Source organism: Anolis carolinensis, unplaced genomic scaffold (assembly GCF_035594765.1).
Source record: "Anolis carolinensis isolate JA03-04 unplaced genomic scaffold, rAnoCar3.1.pri scaffold_9, whole genome shotgun sequence".
Classification (NCBI taxonomy): Eukaryota; Metazoa; Chordata; class Lepidosauria; order Squamata; family Dactyloidae; genus Anolis; species Anolis carolinensis.
This window is the reverse complement of record NW_026943820.1, coordinates 1321055-1337890: the sequence shown is the minus strand read 5'-3', so window position 1 is coordinate 1337890 and position 16836 is coordinate 1321055. Positions and strand designations below refer to the sequence as shown.

At 40.8% G+C, this 16836-nt stretch overlaps 2 protein-coding genes across 3 annotated transcripts in view; both read left to right on the top strand.

The window, feature by feature from the left end:
* Nucleotides 1–16836, top strand: part of kcng4 (potassium voltage-gated channel modifier subfamily G member 4) — a 383395-nt gene that overhangs the window by 63813 nt on the left and 302746 nt on the right. The gene's annotated exons all lie outside the window — the stretch shown is intronic.
* The window catches only part of zdhhc7 (zinc finger DHHC-type palmitoyltransferase 7), a 30109-nt gene continuing 19803 nt past the window's right edge, over nt 6531–16836 (top strand). Inside the window, exons 1-2 of one of the 2 annotated variants that reach the window (XM_062961509.1) lie at nt 6531–6669; nt 16390–16477. The gene's annotated coding sequence lies outside the window, so the exon portion shown is untranslated. Of the gene's footprint in view, nt 6670–14136; nt 14324–16389; nt 16478–16836 lie in introns of those variants that run through there. The other variant, XM_062961508.1, reaches the window with a different exon arrangement.

Genomic DNA, 16836 nt, shown 5'->3' with positions numbered 1-16836 from the left:
GGCGAAAGAAAGCATTGGCCCCACTTGCTCAATGCTATGGAATCATGGATTCCAAGGATGTGTCCCAAGTACCCGCATCTCAATGTATGGAACCCTGGGATTTCTAGTTTTCTGAAGCACCAGGGCTCCTTGGCAGCGAAAGCTAAAGAACACATTGACACTACTTGCTGCCATGGCTCAATGCTATGGAATCATGGATTCCAAGGATGCGTCCCAAGTACCTGCAGCTTAGTGGTATGGAACCCTGGGATTTGTAGTTTGCTGAAGCACCAGGGGTCCTTGGCAGCGAAAGTTAAAGACAACACTTCCTGTCATGGCTCAATGCTATGGAATCATGGATTCTCAGGATGCGTCCCAAGTACCTGCAGCTCAATGGTATGGAACCCTGGGATTTGTAGTTTGCTGAAGCACCAGGACAAGAAAGCATTGGCATCACTTGCCAACATGGCTCAATGTTACGGACTCGTGGGAGTTGTAGTTTGACAAACTCTCTCCTCCTGTGATAAAGAGCGCTGGGGCCTCACTAAACTACAAATCCCAATGTTCCATACCATTGAGTCCAAACTGCATAGTGTAAATAAATACACTCTTGGTTGTTCTCCAAATGCTGCACTAAGGACCCAACTCCTATAGGCAAGATGTAGAGAGCTTTGAAGGCCATCCATAGAGCAGATCCAACGAAAATATCTTCCAAAACCTTCTGGAACTTGGAGTGTATTTTTTATTTCTTCTCCGAAAAATAAAAACCAGTGAAAAGGACAATATACGGTGCTGCTCAGGCCGCAGTTTGGCTCCATGCGCCGTACCTGTGGCTCCGCACCCGCGAATCCCTTGATCTCAACCTGCCGAGGGGAGCGAAACCAAACACAATGGCGGTCCTTATTTTCCCTTATTTGAAGCTCTTATTTTCGCAGCTTCAAAGCGCAGAGATGATGATTAATGCGCACGCATGGGCCCGAAGGATCCTTCCCGACGAGGGCTCCTCCGCCCCAAATTCAAACAAATACGCGATTCATGCTCTCATCTCCGCACAGCAAGGGATGCCCTTTGAGTGGAGCCCAAGGCTCGGCATTATCTATTCAGTGAGGCCGGATCGTTTCAAAGGCAAGAGTCCATCAAAAACACGTTAGCCGAGACCCCCGGACGTTCTGCTATGCGGCCCCGCCATCGTACATACATATATAGGAACATGGGAGGGGACCGCGGCGGAGATTAAAACCAAATTCCTTGGACCGAGTCCAAAAGCAACACCAGGAACGGCGTGATGGGGCCATCCATCTCCCGGGCTGAGCTTTGCATTCTCTCTCTCCCATTATGGCCCAGTATGGACAGCGGGAGGGACGTGGCTGGCCATGGCAGCGCATTGAAGCACTTTGGCCACCGGTTGACACATTGCAAAACCATGGAAAGAGAACAAGGGGGAAATATTTGCTTGCGCTTGCTTCCAAGACCTGGACATAACAGAGGTATCTTCTTGCTAAACTGTTTTCCCAATGGAGGGGTGAACATTGTGACTCTTGTGTTGTCGAAGGCTTTCATGGCCTTCGACGAAAAGCCCAAAAGACATACAACAACATTGTGACTCTTGTTTCCACAAGGCTTTGTTTTGGGCATTCTCAGGTCTCAGGGTGGCAGGACGCATGTCTTCGTTGATGGTGTCCATCCATCTTCTCTTTGGCTGTTGTCCATGTGGTCACCGTCCTGCAATCTCCAAAAGTAGTGCTGTAGTATCCAACCATCCATCTATCCATCTACCCATCCATCCATCTTCTTCTTCTTCTAAGCTGTTTTCCCAATGAAGGAGCTAACGTTGTGATTGTTGTTTCCACAAGGCTTTGTGTTGGGCATCCTCAAGTCTCAGGTTAGCAGCATGCTTGTCTTTGTTGATGGTGTCCATCCATCTTGTCTTTGGCTGTTGTCCATTAGGTCACCGTCGTGCAATCTCCAAAAGTAGTGCTGTAGTATCCAACCATCCATCTATCCATCTACCCATCCATCCATCTACCCATCCATCATCTTCTTTCTAAGCTGTTTTCCCAATGAAGGGGTGAACATTGTGACTCTTGTTCCCACAAGGCTTTGTGTTGGGCCTCCTCGGGTCTCAGGGTGGCAGCACACATGTCTTTGTTGATGGTGTCCATCCATCTTGTCTTTGGCTGTTGTCCATGTGGTCACCATCCTACAATCTCCAAAACTAGTGCTGTAGTATCCAACCATTCCTCTATCCATCTTCTTCTTCTTTCTAAGCTATTTTCCCAATAGAGGGGTGAACATTGTGACTCTTGTTCCCACAAGGCTTTGTGTTGGGCCTCCTCAGGTCTCAGGGTGGCAGCACGCATGTCTTCATTGATGGTGTCCATCCATCTTGTCTTTGGCTGTTGTCCATTAGGTCACTATCGTGCAATCTCCAAAAGTAGTGCTGTAGTATCCAACCATCCATCTATCCATCTACCCATCCATCCATCTACCCATCCATCCATCTACCCATCCATCCATCTACCCATCCATCCATCCATCTTCTTCTTCTTTCTAAGCTATTTTCCCAATAGAGGGGTGAACATTGTGACTCTTGTTCCCACAAGGCTTTGTGTTGGACCTCCTCAGGTCTCAGGGTGGCAGCACGCATGTCTTCATTGATTGTGTCCATCCATCTTGTCTCTGGCTATTGTCCATGTGGTCACCGTCCTGCAATCTTCCAAAGTAGTGCTGTAGTATCCAACCATCCATCTATCCATCCATCTACCCATCCATCATCATCTTCTTCTTTCTAAGCTATTTTCCCAATGAAGGGGCTAACATTGTGACTGTTGTTTCCACAGGACTTTGTGTTGGGCCTCCTCAGGTCTCAGGGTGGCAGAATGCTTGTCTTCGTTGATGGTGTCCATCCATCTTTTCTTTGGTCTTCGTACACATGGTCATCATTCTACAATTTCCTAATATAGTGCTGTAGTATCCATCAATCTACCCATCTATTTATATAGCCATTTATTTATCAATCCATCCATCCATCTATCTATCTACCCATCTATTTATCTATCTACCCATCCATCCTCATCTTTCCAAGCTATTTTTCCAATGGAAGAGTGACCATTGTGCCTGTCCTGAAGTACACCAACGTGTGAGATCCACCACACTTGTTATATTGTCGTGTAGTAGCTTTATCCATGTTACATAGTCTTCTGATATTCCACAACAGCGGTATGTTTCCATTGAAAGGTGGAAGTTGAACTCTTGGGCAAAAGATTCCGCTCGAGGGTGGCGGAGAGCAATGAAAAGAGTTGTCCTAGGAAGACTATGGAGGAAAACGTCATTGAGTCTTCAAGACCATGCTGGATCCTCAATGATATTGTCCAGGTATCTCACCCAACTTCTGAGCTTTGAACTTCTTGGTGGATCTTCTCAATGTTATGAAACAGTGCCACCTTCAGGCAGGATGAAGCATAGCGGCAGAGACAAGCCACAACCACACATGCACATGGATGATGGACACATCAGTCTTCTTAAGGAGAGAAAAAGAGGGGTATAAATAAAGATGGTAATAATAATAATAATAATAATAATAATAATAATAGCCAGATGTATGCACTGATACTTATTCCAAACTTGAATTATTATGTGTTGTCGAAGCCTTTCATGGCCAGAATCACTTGGTTGCTGTGAGTTTCCCGGGCTGTCTGGTCATGTTCCAGAAGCATTCTCTCCTGACATTTAGCCCACATCTATAGCAAGCATCATCAGAGGTTGTGAGGTCTGTTGGAAACTAGGCAAGTGGGGTTTATATACCTGTGGAATGAACTATGCACAACTAATTGTCTAGTGCATTTCTCAGTGCATCCTTAATAATCAGGGCACAGCTGATAAACATAATAATAATAATAATAATAATAATAATAATGTTTAATAAGTTTATTTATTTATTTATAAACATCTGGAATATCGATGCATACATCTGGAGGTAATAGTAATAATAATAATAATAATAATAATAATAATAATAATAATAATAATAATTTATCATTTATATTCATTAGCAACATTTATATTGGGGACTCAGGGTGACTTACAAGTTATATGTACATACAATATATTATATTATTAGCCTAGCACAAGATAACCATTACAGTAGAGTCTCACTTATCCAAGCTAAACGGGCCGGCAGAACATTGGCTAAGCAAAAATCTTGGATAATAAGGAGGGATTAAGAAAAAAGCCTATTAAACATAAAATTACATTATGATTTTACAAATTAAGCACCAAAACATCATGTTATACAAGAAATTGACAGAAAAAGCACAGTAATGTTACGTAGTAATTACTGTATTTATGAATTTAGCACCAAAACATTGCAATATTTACTACAAAAACAATGACTACTAAAAGGCAAACTGCCTTGGATAATACAGAACACCGGATAAGTGAAGCTTAGATAAGTGAGACTCTACTGTATATATTACTATATTGTACTATACCACTATATTGCAATATTATTACTAATATTACATGTAATATATAATATACAGTTATAATCGTGTATTATTATTATTATTATCTAATGTGGAATTTTTATTATTATGTGTATGTTATTGTCATTTTATACTTTTGATATTAATGAAGAAATTGTGGCATTGAATGTTTGCCATTTATATGTATGTTAACCGACCTGAGTGGGGAAAGAGGGGGGTCTAGAAATAAAGTATATTATTATTATATTGTATTACATTATAATATTATTATCAATATTATATGTATATACAATATAATTATATTATTATTATAGGGTGGGAGAAAGAACTCTTTGTCTGTTAAAGGCAAGTATAAATGTTGCAATTAATCGTGCATTTAATTAGCCTTTCCGTTTCAAGGCCTGGTTGCTTCCTGCCTGGGGGAATCCTTTGTTTGGAGGTGTTAGCTAATGGTTTCCTGTCTGGAATTCCTCTGTTTTCAGACTGTTATTCTTTATTTACTGTCCTGATTTTTGGAGGTTTTTTTTTTTTAAAAAAAAATACTCTTAGTGGTAGTCTTGCTTCCAGCCACTAGGGGTCGCCCTGAACTTTTTAAAATGCTCAAACCTATCATTCCTGAAAGAATAAACAAACAAAATGCTGTTAGGAATTGTGGGAGTTGTAGTCCAAAATACCTGGAGGGAAGGCCAAAGTTTGCCCATGCCTGGGATTATATATATATATATATATATATATTGCATATAATATACAATAATATAAAATAGTATAATATATTGTATATACACATAATATTGATAAAAATATTATAATGTATTACAATATAATACTAATAATAATTCAATATAATAAATTACATGTAACATTACTATTAATATAATATACAATAATATAAAATAATATATTGTATATCCATATAAGATTGATAAAAATATTATAATGTATTACAATATAATATTAATAATAATTCAATATAATAAATTACATGTAACATTACTAATAATATAATATACAATAATATAAAATAATATATTGTGTATCCATATAATATTGATAAAATATTATAATGTATTACAATATAATACTAATAATAATTCAATGTAATACATTACATGTAACATTACTAGTAATATAATATACAGTAATATCAAATAATATATTATAAACTCTACTGTAATACTAATAATAATTCAATATAATAATATACTACATGTAACATTACTAATAATATAATATACAATAATATAATATATTGTATATACATATAATATTGATAAAAATATTATAATGTATTACAATATAATACTAATAATTCAATATAATACTATATTACATGTAACATTACTAATAATATAATATACAATAATATAAAATAATATATTGTATATCCATATAATATCGATAAAAATATTATAATGTATTAAAATATAATACTAATAATAATTCAATATAATATATTACATGTAATGTTGCTAATAATAGGATAGGAATAAGGAAGGGTCCACCATGCGCATGCGCACTAAGAAGAACTCATATACAGTAGTCACTTATCCAACACTCGCTTATCCAACATTCTGGATTATCCAACGCATTTTTGTAGTCAATGCTTTCAATATATCGTGATATTTTGGTGCTAAATTCATAAATACAGTAATTACTACATAGCATTACTGTGTATTGAACTACTTTTTCTGCCAAATTTGTTGTCTAACATGATGTTTTGGTGCTTAATTTGTAAAATTATAACTTAATTTGATGTTTAATAGGCTTATCCTTAATCCCTCCTTATTATCCAACATATTCGCTTATCCAACATTCTGCCGGCCCGTTTATGTTGGATAAGTGAGACTCTACTGTATATTTATTTTCCTTCCTTATTTGTAAATCGCTAGGGTGCCTTAGTTTTTGCTCAAGTCTTTTTCTGGGGCCTCTTTGGTGCCGCCGCCACACAGCGCATGCGCGGCTCTCACGCGTTGGCTCCCCCTCCCTTTCTTCCTCCAGAGGGGCGGGGCCTCATCCGCCGCGCATGCGCAGTGCCGCCGGAGCGACCTTCCTCGAGCTGCCTCACGACGGCGGCCGTGGAGGCAGGATCGAGGCCCGGGCCTGGGTCTGCGAGGCCGGCCTGCCGCCGCGTTTCCCTCCGGCTGGGCTCCTCCTCCGCGCCCGAGATGGACCTCCGCGCCCGCCGCCCCGAAAGGCCCGAAGCCAGGTGAGGGGAGCCGCTGAGGAGAAGGAAGGGGAGGGGCCTGCGAGGCCCCGCCCACTCGCGACAGGCCCCGCCCACTCGGGATTGATTGGCGCCGCCCACTCGAGGCCACGCCCCGTCGCCTCCCTTGCATGGTGAAGCTGCCACTCCCAACACCATGGGATTTGTAGTTTCTCCTCATGGAGGGTGCCTACGTTGTGACTACTTAACTAGGGCTACCTAGCAGGGCTGTTCTGTATACAATAGACAGGGAGATACAATAGGAAGAGACTCAAGACCTTGTGAGACTACAACTCTCAGGATGGGACTTGTAGTTTCCTGTCATAGAGTGTGTGTGTGTGTGTTGGGCCACCTTTCAGGGCTGTTGTATATACAACAAACATGGAGATACAATACGAGGGGAGTCAAGACCTTGTGAAACTACAGCTCCCAGGATGGGATTTGTAGTTTCCTATCCTTTGGTTGTGTTTATTGTGACTACTTAACCAGAGCTACCTAGCAGGGCTGTTGGGTAAACAATACACAGGGAGATACACTAGGAAGAGGCTCAAGACCTTGTGAAACTACAGCTCCCAGGATGGGATTTGTAGTTTCCTGTCCTTTGGTTGTGTGTATTGTGACTACTTAACCAGAGCTACCTAGCAGGGCTGTTGGGTAAACAATACACAGGGAGATACACTAGGAAGAGGCTCAAGACCTTGTGAAACTACAGCTCCCAGGATGGGATTTGTAGTTTCCTGTCCTTTGGTTGTGTGTATTGTGACTACTTAACCAGAGCTACCTAGCAGGGCTGTTGGGTAAACAATACACAGGGAGATACACTAGGAAGAGGCTCAAGACCTTGTGAGACTACAACTCCCAGGATGGGATTTGTAGTTTCTTGTCATGGAGGGGTTTTGTGACTACGTAACCACAGCTACCTTGCAGGACTGTTGTGTACACAGTAGACAGGAAGATATAATAGGAAGAGGGTCACGACTGTGTGAAACTACAACTGCCACGATGGGATTTGTAGTTTCCTGTCATGGAGGGTGTGTATGCTGTGACTGTTTAAACAGAGTTACCTTGCAGGGCTGTTGTGTAAACAATAGACAGGGAGATACAATAGGAAGAAGGTCAAGACCTTGCAAAACTACAACTCCCATTATGGTATTTGTAGGGGGTGGGTTCGTGACTACATAACCAGAACTACCTTGCAGGGCTGTTGTATGTACAATAGGCAGGAAGATACAATAGGAAGAGGCTCAAGATAATAATAATAATAATAATAATAATAATAATACACTATTATAATGGTATTTTATATTATACTAGCTGTGCCCGGCCACGCGTTGCTGTGGCGTTGTCTGGTGGTGTCTGTATTTTATAGGCAGTGTGGAAGAGGCCTAAGTGAGGCCTAACTCTGCCTGTCCCCTGGGCTGAGTGGGTTGCTAGGAGACCAAGTGGGCAGAGCTTAGCCTTCTAACTGGCAGCAATTGGATAAAAACAATTATTCCTCTCCCTCTAATTAGGACTTTATTTTTCTTTTCTTTTTGTTGTATCAACCTAGAGGCATGGATGAGGGGTTGTGCTGTCAATTTTCGAGGTTGTGCGGTGTTTAGTTTTGTTGTTTTGTTGGTCGCCAGGATTCCATCACTCTTTTATATATATAGATGTAATATGACTAATAATATTACAATGTAGTGATATAGTACAATATAGTAATATATAATGCTTATATTGTGCTATACGAATAATATAATATATTGTATGTACATACGCCTTGTAAGCCGCCCTGAGTCCCCTTCGGGGTGAGATAAATAAATAATAATAAATAAATAAGATTTTGTGAAACTACAACTCCCAGGATGGGACTTGTAGTTCTTCCTGTCACGGACGGGATGTGTTTCAGCTACCTTGCAGGGAGGATTGTGAATTTTCAGGTCGCCTGAGGCAATTGGCTTTATTGTGCAGCTATTTCTCCACAATAATAATTCCCTTTGCAAGGGCAACTGTGTTGGCTTTGGAGAAGGAACATTGTTATTGATTTAATTCATTAGCCTGAGCTTTAAGAGACATTATCCCGAAAAGCTGTTTTATACTGAGTCAGAAGGATGCTCCGACGAGACATCTAGCTTTGGAAAATGAGATTTGTTTTTCCCCCTCCTGCTCTGCAATCTGTGATTTGTATTTTGCATTATTTCTACTATTTCCTAATTTTTGGCAGGAATCGGACCTTCTGCATGCAAAGAACACATCCCATGACTTCCCCCTGCCTCCCAACTCCAGATAATCTTTCTTTTTTCGGTCTCGCAGTTGAGATTAAACAGATTGCGGAATAAAGGAGGACTTAAAATGCACCTTGGCAAGCTGCGGAGGAAGTACTTTAGGCTTAAGTTCATACACAACCAGGATCAGAGTTGTTTTGGGGAAAGTACAACTTCCCAGAATCCCTTCGTCTCTGTGAAAACTAGGGGAACATGGGAATTGTAGTCCCAAATTCCCGCCCTTGGGCTCTTGCTCAAGAAGTAAGATCTCAGTTCTGTCGAATTCCAGCAAAACATTCTCATCTCTGGAGATAATTTTTCTGAAAAGCTGAAAATGTAGGCCAGGCATGGGCAAACTTGGGCCCTCCGGGTGTTTTGGACTCCAACTCCCACCATTAAGCTTAGGGTCCCAGAATAACTATTGTTATTAATATTAATATTATTAACACCCCTTGGTACACATGATGTCATGGGGAAGCACTCCTCTCTCAGACTCAGCTTAGGGTCCCAGAATAACTATTGTTATTAATATTAATATTATTAACACCCATTGGTACACATCAGATCTCATGGGGAAGCACTCCTCTCTCAGACTCAGCTTAGGGTCCCAGAATAACTATTGTTATTAATATTAGTATTAACACCCATTGGCACACATCAGATGTCATGGGGAAGCACTCCTCTCCCAGACTCAGCCTAGGCTCCCAGAATAACTATTGATATTAATATTAATATTATTATTAACACCCATTGGTACACATCAGATGTCACGGGCAAGCACTCCTCTCTCAGACTCAGCTTAGGGTCCCAGAATAACTATTATTATTATTATTATTATTATTATTATTATCATCATCATCATCATCATCATCACCTATTGGTACACATCAGATGTCACGGGCAAGCACTCCTATCTCAGACTCAGCTTAGGGTCCCAGAATAACTATTGTTATTAATATTAGTATTAACACCCATTGGTACACATCAGATGTAATAGGGAATTACTCCTCTCTCAGACTCAGCTTAGGGTCCCAGAATAACTATTGATATTAATATTAATATTAACACCCATTGGTACACATCAGATGTCATGGGGAAGCAGCTCTCTGTCAGTACGAAAGGAAAACGAAAGCAAGCACGATGACTGTGTAGCTTTCGTTTTCGTGTCACCTCTCGTTTCCTACAAAAATGTCTTCATTTGTTTTGTGTAGACGAACGGTCGAAACGAAACAATAGCATGAAGGAAACGAAGTAAAAATTTACACGCACATCTCTAATTATAATACAATAATAATAATGGTCAAAGAGGGGTTTTTTTAATGCACATACCATTTCGTAAAGGAAGAAACCGCCTTTTTCTCTGGGGCACAAATAAGTCGATTTAGGTTATCCCGCCTGAATTTCAACCCTGGTGACCCTTGATGTGTTGCAATCGATTGGGAGAGGAAGGAATGGTGAAGTTCAGTTAAGTTGAAAAGTGAGTTATTCACTTAGTTGCGGACTTTCGTTCAGATATGTCCAGCTCTGTATTGGAAACAAGACACTCTTTCGCCATTCTTATTCATGTCTTAAAAAGGCGTTGGTGTAAGTACTTCTGTGCCACTTAAAAACTGTGCAAAAGTACCTTAGCGGAGTTAATTGATTGGTCCATCTAGTCCAGTGTTGTCTCTTCCGGTTTGGAGTGGTTTTGCTGAGCCTCGAGCTGACGTCTATTTGTTTTAGGTTCCAGATTTCTCCCAGGGAGGAGTCAAGGTGGCTTGCAATTAAAGCGAAAAGAAATTGCATCCTGATTTAAAGAGCGATCAAAACACAATCGAATAAGCTACAATTTCAAAACTAAGCCCTGAATTAAAGGTGTTTGGAGAGCACAGGGAGAGGTTTGTTGATGTGTGCAATGTTAAGAGTGTAAATAGCTAACGGTGAAAGCAGCTCTGCGGAAGCCTGGCTTGTTTAGACAACTCAGTTCTTAACTTGCTGACACTTTTACCCAGTTTTTACCTGTTAGAGATGCCTGGCTTTGCGGGGAAAACTTCATATTGTCTCTAGCTGCCAATGCTTGCGTTGCATTTAAGATTGTTTGTAACACAGAGCTTGGGAATAAAGTATAGTCAACCTTCCATATTCACTGAGATTAGGAGCATAGTGCCTTGTGAAAGCAAAACATTGCAAATAAAGATGTTGTTATTTTTTCAACACCTTTCTAAGAATGTGTAGGTCTTACAGCATGATTCTGTGGTTGACTTTCACTGGAAGCTGAACATAACGTTGTATTAGAGGACCTAGAGAAGTGGTTCTCAACCTGTGGTTCCCCAGATATTTTTGGCCTACAACTCCCAGAAATCCCAGCTGTTAGGATTTCTGGAAGTTGTAGGACAAAAACATATGGGGAGGGACCCACAAGTTGAGAACCACTGACCTAGAGATTCCTAGAGAATGTTGTTGTGTTTTATATTGCTATTGTTTTTATTTGGGCTTGGCCCCATGTAAGCCGCCCTGAGTCCCCTTTGGGGAGATAGAGGTGGGGTATAATAATAATAATAATAATAATAATAATAATAATAATAATAATAGTTATTATTATTATTATTATTATTATTATTATTATTATTATAGAGGTGTTCTCCATAGAAATCTCTCCGTCTTCTACCATGATTGGAGGAAGTTGACCATAATATCGAATTTGAGGACCTAGAGATTCCTGGAGATAACATTTTTCACCCAATCCATGAGTAATTAAATCAAAACCTCAAACGTGGAGGGATGATTGTATATTTCATAGAATCATAGAGTTGGAAGAGAGCCCATGGGAATCCAGTCCAACCTCCTGCCATGTGGGAAAAGCACAATCAAAGTACCCCAAACAGATGGCCATCCAACTTCTGTTTAAAACCCTCCAGAGAAGGAGCTTCCACCAGACTCCGAGGCAGAGAGTTCCACTGCTGTACAGCTCGTAGGGTCAGGAAGTTCTTCCTAATGTTCAGGTGGAATCTCCTTTCCATGTTTCCATCGAGTCCTAGTTTCAAGGGCAGCAGAAAACAAGCCTTTTCCTTATGACACACTTTCACATCTTTATCCATGGTTCTCGTGTCTCCTCTCAATCTTCCCTTTGGAGGCTAAACACACCCAGTTCTTTAAGATGTTCCTCAGAGGGACTCATGGTCTCCAGACCTTTGATCCTTTTAGTTGCCCTCTTCCTCTGGACACCTTCCAACTTAGAGTCAACATCTCTTTTGAACTGTGGTGCCCAGAATTGGACACCGTGTTATTCCAGGGAAAGAGATCTGACCAAAGCAGAAGAGAGAGACACTACGACTTTCCTTGATCTGAACACTAGACTCCTTTGGATGCAGCCCAGAATCCCATTGGCTTCTTTAGCTGCTGCATCACACTCTTGGCTCATGTTCAGCTTCTTCTCCACGAAGACTCCAAGATCTTTCTCACATGGTCTCTTGTCAAGTCAGGCGTTACCCATTCTCTATCTTTGCATTTCGTTTCTTCTGTCTAAGTATCGTATCCTACATTTGTCTTTGTTGACATTCATTGTGTTCATGTTGAGATCATTCTGAATCCTGATCCTGGCCTCTGGAGTATTCGCTCTCCCTCCCAGTTTGGTCCCATCTGCAAACTTGATCAGTATGCCCTCTAAACCTTCATCCAAGTAATTGATAAAGATGTTGAACAGGACTGGGCCCAGAAGAGAACCCTCTTTATGGCACCCAAATAGTTGCTTCTTTCCAGGATGAAGAAGAGGCACCATTGGGGAGAAGTAGCATTTGGGTTTGGTCACTTTACCAATTCCAGATCCACCTAATAGTAGGATTGTCTAGCCCACCTTTGACTAGTTTGCTTGTTTGGTTGTTTTGTTTTATTGTAGAGCAGCACACTTCAGTTCCCTTCATGCATATTGGGTGAAGGATTTGGAGAAATGTAGTAAATAAAAGTCCCCCAATTTCTGGTATGGTGAAAGAAGACCATCTTTGCTGGGCTTCATCCTTCCCAAAGCTTGAATACTTATATACTCAAGTATAAGCCTAGTTTTTCAGCTCTTTTTTTTTAAGACTGAAAAAGCCCCCCTCGGCTTATATTCGGGTGAGGGTCCTGGTTGGCTTATATTTGGGTCGGCTTATACCCAAGAATATATGGTACATTTATTATTTTTCTCTATTATTGTTGCTACTACAGTAGAGTCTCGCTTATCCAACATAAACGGGCCGGCAGAACGTTGGATAAATGAAAATGTTGGATAATAAGGAGGGACTAAGGAAAAGCCTATTAAACATCAAATTACATTATGATTTTACAAATTAAGCACCAACAAATCAACATAAAAAGCAGTTCAATGCACGGTAACGTTCTGTAGTAATTACTATATTTACAAATTTAGCACCAAAACATCGCAATGTATTGAAAACATTGACTACAAAAACATTGACTACTAAAAGGCCAACTGTGTTGGATAATACAGTACGTTGGATAAGTGGAGGTTGGATAAGCGAGACTCTACTGTATTACATTTATTTTACTCTATTATTATTATTATTATTATTATTATTATTATTATTATTATTACATTTATTATTTCACTCTGATCTTATTATTGTTATTACATTTATTATTTTACTCTATTATGACATGTATTATTTTCCTATATTTATTATTATTTTTATTACATGTATTATTTTACTCTGTTATTATTAAAACGATACATAAGCACATTTACATTGAAGAAGATGAGAATAAGGATTTGATCAGAGTTGGACAGTCTTATCTTAAATTTGAGCTTGATGTAAATATTCAAAAACATTTAACCTACTGATGCCTCAATTAATGTAATTTTATTGGTATCTATTTTTATTTCTGAAATTTACCGCCCTCGGCTTATACTGGAGTCAATGTTTTCCCGGTTTTTTTGTGGTAAAATTAGATGCCTTGGCTTATATTTGGGTCGGCTTATCTCACTTATAGGCAGAGATTGACAATGAAGGTGTCTGTAGGTCGTCAAACAACTTGGAATCAGAGTAAGGTTCCTGTTGATATGACCGCTCTTCCAGTGTCCTTTGTGTCCTTCAAGGCTTTCAAGGTGGGGCTACACCTCGCGTGGCTGACACCGTTCTGAGTCAGAAACACCTTTGAGCAAAGCTGTTTGCTGGCCTGACACTTGCCCACAAATGGTTGGAGGCCACTGCCCTCTGTGACATCACAGCTTCACTCAAGGCAGTTGGGTTTTGGCACCGGGAAGGAAGGGACCGTGGGCTTGAAGCAGGCTTCCAAGCTGGGCCAACGATCTGCACACCGATCCAGGATGTGACGGCACAATCAGACGTGGCGCGGCTTGGGCGAGGCCTGGGAGCCCCCCAGAAGTATCCAGCCCCCTCCCCATTCTCCATCTAGGACGGTTGACCTCCTTTCTCGTGAGTAGCTGTGACTGGGCAAACTTGGGCCCTCCAGGTGTTTTGGACTCCCAACTCCCACAATTCCTAACAGCCGGTAGGCTGTTAGGAATTGTGGGAGTTGAAGTCCAAAACACCTGGAGGACCCAAGTTTGCCCATGCCACCTCAATTTTTGGATTTCATTAATGTGCTTTTCTTCTAGGGATCCCTAGGTCCTCCAATTCAACTCTGTAGTCTGCCAACTTGGAAGCTCACCACAAGAGTTGCACTGAAAGACCTAGCTATTCCCAGAGAGAACACTTCTCTAGACATCTGTGGCTCCTCTTGTGTGATTGTATGGTCACTTTCTCCATATAATTGCAGTAAAGGACCTGGACATCCCTAGAGAGTTGTCCTCCAGGACCTTCTTGGAAGCCAAATAGTCCAATGTGAACTAGGCAATGCTTTTTCCATATAATTGCAGTAAAGGACCTGGACATCCCTAGAGAGTTGTCCTCCACAACCTTCTTGCAAGCCAACTAGTCCAATGTGAACTAGGCAATGCTTTCTCCATATAATTGCAGTAAAGGACCTGGACATCCCTAGAGAGTTGTCTTCCAGGACCTTCTTGCAAGCCAACTAGTCCAATGTGAACTAGGCAATGCTTTCTCCATATAATTGCAGTAAAGGACCTGGACATCCCTAGAGAGTTGTCCTCCAGGACCTTCTTGGAAGCCAACTAGTCCAATGTGAACTAGGCAATGCTACTCTTAGGTGGATCTGGAATTGGTTGAGCAACCCAACCCAAGGGGTTCTTCTCCCCAATGGTTTCTCTTCTTCATCCTGGAAAGAAGTGGGTATTTAATGCCATGAAGAGGGTTCTGTCCTGGGCCCAGTCCTGTTCAAAATCTCTATTTATGACTTGGGTGAAGGTTTAGAGGAAATGCTGATCAAGAAGGTGAAGATGGGATCAACTTGGGAGGGAGAGCTCATACTCCAGAGGACAGGATCAGGATGGCCAGTTGGCCAAAGCTAACACAAACAATGTCAACAAGGACAAATGTAAGATACTCCACTTACCGTAGTAGACAGGAAAAAAATGAAATGCAAAAATACAGGATGGGTGACACCTGGCTTGACAACAGAGTCCCATGTGAGAAAGATCTTGGGAGTCTTCGTGGAGAAGAAGCTGATCAAACATGCAAAGAGCACACCTGTTTTACTTTGCTGGGCCAAGTCCTAGTTCCAGGCATCATTGTATATTAAAAAAACAAGATCTTGACCATGCGAAAGATTCATAAGGAACACATATCCAAGTCTACAAGTCAACACCAACGTCTTGGGTTGATCCAAAAATACAGACGGAGGTGTATTGAATGTTGGTTGGTTATTATCGCCACGATGTTTTACTTTGGCTGAACTTTCCAGCTATGTTCCAAAACTCCCCACATGCAGCAGATAGAGAAATAGATGTGAACTCTATAATTTATAAATATACAATATATTGTATGTACTTATAATACTGATAATAATATTATAATGTAATATAATATTAAACTAATTAATAATACAATATAATATTAATTGTATATTATATATTAAATCTCATATTACTAGTAATATATATTACTATATAGTACAATATAGTAATTTAATTGCTTATATTGTGCTATGCTAATAATATATTGTATGTACATTTGATTTGTAAGCCGCTCTGAGTCCCCTTCGGGGTGAGAAGAGCAGGATATAAATGTAGTAAATAAATGAATGAATAAATAAACTCCATCTCTGGGAAGGGAACATAGAGGCAAAGACAGCTGGGCAACAAAACCAGAACAGATGGGACGGGCAAATGGCTTGAATCTGAGATTTCCTGAGGCAGCTGATGGTAGATGAGGCCTATGGTGAACAGTGACCTCTATTCAGACAAAACGAAAAAACCCCTTCCTCCCCCACCCCTAGAGAATCACCCTCCCGGCCTAAAAGGCAGAGAAATCTGGATGTTTGGACTTCATTTGGGAATTAGAGGTCAGGATGAATGCAAGTGTTTGCCTCCCGCAGACGCTCCGCGTTTCGGCTAATGAGTGGCATTATTATGTCCGTACAGGTTACATCAAATATGACTATGTGCGTCGTAGAAGAAGCAGCCCAAAGGAACAGCAAGATGTCAGACTAGCGCTCCCTCGCCTCGTCAGGTACGTGTTTTTGCTCTGGATCTGTCACACCGCCCGCTCCCGAAAGGTGGGTCGCAAATAGAAACACAAACAGGGTAGGATTTTGGTGAGCCTCGGGCGCGTAATGAGGCTCCTCCCGGAGTGTAAGAAGAGTCAGTGGAAGGAGGGAGGGTGGCTTTGGAACAAAGTTGGCAAGGAAAGAATGGGGTGCGATGTAGTTTGGCAAACGGAGGGTTATTTATTTATTTATTTATTTATTTACAGCATTTATATTCTGCCCTTCTCACCCCGAAGGGGACTCAGGGCGGATCCCATTGCACACATAAAGGCAAACATTCAATGCCATAACATATAACAGAGACAGAGACAAGACGCAGGCA